Source organism: Mirounga leonina, unplaced genomic scaffold (assembly GCF_011800145.1).
Source record: "Mirounga leonina isolate KUSES-001 unplaced genomic scaffold, KU_Mleo_1.0 Mir_128, whole genome shotgun sequence".
Classification (NCBI taxonomy): domain Eukaryota; kingdom Metazoa; phylum Chordata; class Mammalia; order Carnivora; family Phocidae; genus Mirounga; species Mirounga leonina.
This window is the reverse complement of record NW_023270320.1, coordinates 23,856,904-23,863,017: the sequence shown is the minus strand read 5'-3', so window position 1 is coordinate 23,863,017 and position 6,114 is coordinate 23,856,904.

The following is a 6,114-nucleotide window of genomic DNA, read 5'->3' as shown; positions in this document are numbered from 1 at the left end:
TGATGATGATGATGATGGTGAGGATGATGGTGAGGATGATGGTGATGATGATGGTGATGGTGATGATGATGATAATGGTGTTGGTGATGCTGTTGGCGATGGTGATGGTGATGATGGTGATGATGATGGTGATGGTGTTGGTGATGATGATGGTGATAATGAGGATGATGGTGATGATTACAATGGTGATGATGGTGATGATGATGATGGTGATGATGATGATGATGGTGTTGGTGATGCTGTTGGTGATGGTAATGGTGTTGGTGATGGTGATGATGGTGATGGTGATGATGATGGTGATGATGATGATGGTGATAATGAGGATGATGGTGATGATGATGGTGATGATAATGTTGCACGGGACCAGGAAACAGCATAACAGGAAAATATCACTCAGGTATAAGTCACACACTAGGAGTTATGAGCTCTTTGTGTACTTCAGTCTTCCTAGGAATTCTCATCCATGTCCATGGCTTTTAGTGACACTTATTTATTGAGGATTCTCAAATCAATGTCTTTCCTCTAGGCTTCTCTCAGAGCAAGGCTCACAAGGCCATTAACAGCCTAATCTTCAGCTCTTCTTGCTGGATCATAGGCCTTTTCTCCAACTTGCTTATGCTTTTCATACTCCAAAACTTGGTGCAAGGTCCTCTCTCTGTCTTTGATGCCTCCACTCCTTGACCATCTGGCAAATTTCTGCTCATTCATCAATGCTCAAGCACCATGTCCTTCATAAAGCCTTGAACTCTTTTTTGCTGATTTAGGTGCCCACCCCTTTTCTCCCCCTTAAGGTATTTATTGCATCTCACTCATATTTTATTATAGTATTCATCCCATTGTGCTGGAAATCACTTGTACATTTATCTCCACACCCCCCTGCATGTGCTGTGAAGGCAGGAACCTCATCTTACATCTTTGAGTACCAGCATCCAACATAGCACCTTGCATATGCTAGACATTCAATAGACACTTGGTGAGGGAATGAAATGTGTCTGGAGAAATAACAAAAAGGCAAGGTGAGTTGAAAATAGTTTTGGCTTCATCAGCTCCAGTTTTACTATAATAGACTCTTGACTCGTGTATCTCAATTCTCCTTGTGGTCACATCTAGCAAATTTGAGTGTCTTGGCAGCAGTCTATGTATATGGAGGAGTATTGTCTTTCTCTATGAAAGATATGCAAAGTGCTCTATGGAGGAAGAGTGCATATTGTATTTACCATATTAGATATTGAATACAATAGCCCAGATTCCAAAGCACCCTGACCATGACAGAGGTTTCCCTTGCTGTTAGATCTGTGCCTGTCACACAGGATACATACGGTATTTGCTGAATGAATGCCTGAAAGCAGAAGAATAATAGTATCTGAATAATTAAGACAAAACCTCCAGTGTTCTTTGTACTTATTCAGGTAGTTGCTTCAGTTTCTTTGTGTGATAGTCCAGTCTTTAGAGTGACTTGCTGTGTTTAACATCAGCCCTATCAAATGCCACTGTCAAAACGTCCTCTCTCTCCATCTGTGTTGCTAATGATACCTTCACAATGTCCTCAGCAGTGTGCAACTTGCTGAGAAACTTGTATACAACCTTCAAAACCCAACTATATATGCTCTATGAAAGTTGCAAGTCACTAACTGTGAGTTATTGATGCATATAACCAAGGGGTGGCTTTAAACCTAGAGATGCCCTACTGGGAAGGACAATGGACTCCGACTGCCCTCGGAGCTGTTAGGTGAATTCTGAACATACCTGGAAATATTCTAGCATTTTTTTTTTAACCTAGAAATGGAAAGTCGAGACTCTAGTTAATTGCTGAAAGCATCTTGACACACTGTGCCCTCAGAGATCCTCTGCACAAGAGATGTGACTTAAGACCTATGTTGTTCTCTTTGACCATTTCACAACCCTCATGCTTATGTCGGGTGGTTCTAAGGGTCTTTATAGAAACCAGAAATCATAACTTAGTAATTGCTCATGAAATTAATTTAAAAACCAGAAAGAATAGAACACAGCAGTCTATTTTACATAGGAAGAGTAAGTATTGTTCCATGAAGCTTTTGTGTCATTTTAAAGATTATGCCTGTGTGTGTGTGTGTGTGTGTGTTTTGCGGGTGATGGGTGGGTGGGTGTGACGTGTGATGTGTGTGCTGGGTCTTGATGTGATATTTATTTTTCTTACTCTGGGTTGCACTAAAAAGTTTGAAAGCTGCTGTCTTAGAAACTCTGAAGCAAGCTAGGGTTTGGATGTTGATCAAGGAATCATAACCACCCTGTAATACCAAGCAGCTAAACTGGAACATGGCTTGGCACAAACTTAGGTATGTTATGTGACTTTTACCCGGGCCAACTCTCGGTTATTTATAGAGGTGGAAGACTGGATACCTTAGAAAATTTACAAATTTCAGGTTTCTAAGGTATAATTTTATTCACCTTTTCCCTTACTTTGAGAAATATCTATTGCATGTAACAGTGTGAAGGACGATTCTAGATGCCAGGGCGATAACAGTGGAAAAGCCAGTCACTGAATTCATGGAACTCAGGACAATTCCAAACAACATGTCATAATTCTGAGCTACAAATTTTATTATTTTTTGGATTTCCTCCTTTTCTCCAGTGGTCAACCTTCTCTGATAAAAGGGCTAATGAACAGAAACTGGTCAAATAGGTGAACAAATGAAAGAAAAAAAATTGAGGAAAATTTTAGCCTGAAAACCACGTAATTAGCCCCTTGGTACTCAAGGTAATAAAGGAAGTAATAAGTTTGACTCCTAAAGTTGGCAACCCTCACCCCCCAGATCTTCAGTTCTATGAATCCAGATTCTCCAAGTGTTACTGGGGCTGTTGTCATGGACATTCTGGATTTTCTTGGTAGGAAGCAAGGAGACGGACATCCTGGATTTTCTTGGTGGGAAGCAAAGGAGAAGACCTATCATTTGATTCTGATGGAGACTTCAAATTTTCTGGAACTAAAGCTAATGTTAAAGCAAGTCAATTTCCCCCTGGCAATTGTTTTTCCCTGTTCTATTTGCTCCATTGCTGGACTGTAACATTTAAGGATCACTGAGAAATCCCTTCAGTATAACCAGTCATAAAAATTCCATGTTTTGTTAACTATTAAAGTAAGGAAACAACATACTTGATTTTTAACCAGGAAAAATATAGTACATGCCATGGCCTCTAAAGGCCTCCTGAACAGCTTTTCCATGTTTGGTTTGCATTGGAATTTCAAAAGCTGACACTATCTTTCCTTCCTTCCTGCTTCTTGATGTCTTGAAAAGCTTCCGTGTAAGTCTGATCTTTCCAGCTGAACAGATTTGTACAGTCTCTCATGGACGCAGATGCTCTTGTACAATAGACCTCTACAGTGTGAGGGCTTGAGAGTTCCTAACCTGTTATTTTTCCTCTCTCAATAAACTTAACTTGTCTTAACCGTCATATAATTTAACTTTATGATCCATTCCACATTCCTGCAGGAAATCTTCTTTTAAACATGATTATATACTTCGAGAACAGAGCTGCTAATTTTTCCCTGAGTTGCATTTTTTTTATAGTTGCTCCCCTATTTCCTGGTAGCATAGTTTGGATGACACATCCATAGCAACAGTAGTTTTGTTTATAAGCAAGCCGAAGAAGAAACAGGGACTTTGGTTTGCCTGGGCGTACAAAGCACATCGCGATGGCAATTGTAATCATGTCCACCGATGATGATGTGGGCCTGGATTGATCAGCATTTCCAAAGAAACCTGTTCTCTGGGAGGATATCTATCAAGCCACCACAACACAAAATGAAACAAGCTGGTGTGGAAATTTCCGTACTTTTCAGATATATTTTAAATTCAGTGTTTAAAAATAAGTGTAAGTTGAAATGGCATCCACATGGCTAAAAAAAAGTTAAGCTGTCACTATTCACAGACGACATGATGTTATACATAGCAAACCCTAAAGACCACCAAAAAAAAAAAAAACAATTAGAACTAATAAACAAATTCAATAATGTGGCAGGATACAAAATTAATACCCAGAAATTGGTAGTCTTCCTATACACTAACAATGTAATCACAGAAAGAGAAATTAAAAAAAAAAAACCCACCATTTATAATTACTCCAAAAAAAAAAATATCTAGGCGTAAACTTAAGCAAAGAAGTACAAGACTTGTACTCTGAAAACTATAAAACACTGATGAAAGGAACTGAAGATGACACAAAGAAAAGGAAAGTTATCCTATGCTCATGGATTGGAAGAACACCTATTGCTAAAACGTCCATATTACCCAGGGCAACCTATAGATCAGTGCAATTCCTATCGAAATACCAATAGCATTTTTCACAGAACTAGAACAAATAGTGCTAAAATTTGTATGGAATCATAGAAAAGCCCGGATAACCAAAGCAATCCTGAGAAAGAACAAAGCTGGAAGTATCACAATTCCAGATTTCAAGATATGCTACAAAACTATGGTAATCAGAACAGTATGGTAGTGGCACAAAAACAGACACATAGATCAATGGAACAGAATAGAAAAACCCAGAAATAAACCCATAATTATATGGACAATTAATCTATGACGAAGGAGGCAAGACTATACGATGGGGAGAAGAGTCTTTTCAATAAATGGTGTTGGGAAAACAGGATAGCTACAGCAAAAGAATGAAACTGGACCACTTTCTTACATCACACACAAAAGTAAACTCAGAATGGATTAAAGACTTAAATAGGGGTCCCTGGGTGGTGCAGTCAGTTGAGTGTCAGATTCTTGGTCTTGGCTCAGGTTGTGATCTCAGGGTAGTGGGATTGAGCCCTGCAGCAGGCTCTGTGCTCAGCACGGAGTCTGCTTAAGACTCTCTCTCTCCCTCTGCCCCTCCCCACCCCCTGCTCTCTCTCTCTCTTTCAAATAAATAAATCTTAAAAAAAAAAAGACTTAAATGGTGAAACCTGAAACTGTAAAAATTCTAGAAGAGAACACAGGCAGCAATTTCTCTGACATTGACCACTAAGGCATTGAAAACAAAAGCAAAAATGAACTATTGGGACTACATCAAAATCAAAAGTTTCTGCACAACAAAAGAAACAATCAACAAAACAAAAAGATAGCTTACTGAATGGGAGAAGATATTTGCAAATGATATATCCAGTAAGAAGTAAATATCCAAAATATATGAAGAACTTATAGAAGTCAACACTAAAAAAAAAAATAAGAAAAAGGAATCCAATTAAAAAATGTGCAGAGGACCTGAGTAGACATTTTTCTAAAGAAGACATACAGATGGTCAACAAACACATGAAAAGATGTTCAACATCATTAATCATCAAGGAAATGAAAATCAAAACTACAATAAGACATCACCTCACTCCTGTCAGAACAGCTAAAATCAAAAACACAAGAAACAACAAGTGTTAGTGAGGATGTAGAGAAATAGAGACCCTCATGACTGTTGATGGGAATGCAAATTGGTAGAGCCACTGTGGAAAACAGTATGGAGGTTCCTCAAAAAATTAAAAATAGAAATATCATATGATCCAATAATTTCATTACTGGATATTTATCCAAAGATTTACCCATATATTTATTGTAACATAATTGTAGCTATATATATAACAGCCAACACATGGCAGCAACCTCAGTGTTCATCAATAGATGAATGGATAAGGAGAATGTGATATACATATATATCGATATTACACAGCCATAAAAAGGATGAAATCGTGCCATTTGAGACAACATAGATGGACCTAGAGGGTATTATGCTTAGTGAAATAAGTCCAACTGAGTAAGACAAATACCATACAATTACACTCATAAATAGAATCTAAAAAAAATAAACAAACAAAAAGCAAGATCATACCTATAAATACAGAGAACAAACTGATGGTTGCCAGAGTGGAGGGAGGTGGGGGGTTGGGCAAATGGCTGAAGGGGAAAAGGAGATACAGGCCTCCAGTTATGGAACGAGTCAGTCACGGGGATAAAAAGCAGAGCGTAAGGAATACAGTCAATGATATTGTAATAGCGATGTAATGGGACAGATGGTAGCTACCTTGTGGTGAGCACAGCGTAATATATAAACTTGTCAAATCACTAAGTTGTACACTTAAAACTGACTTTGTGTGTCAACTAT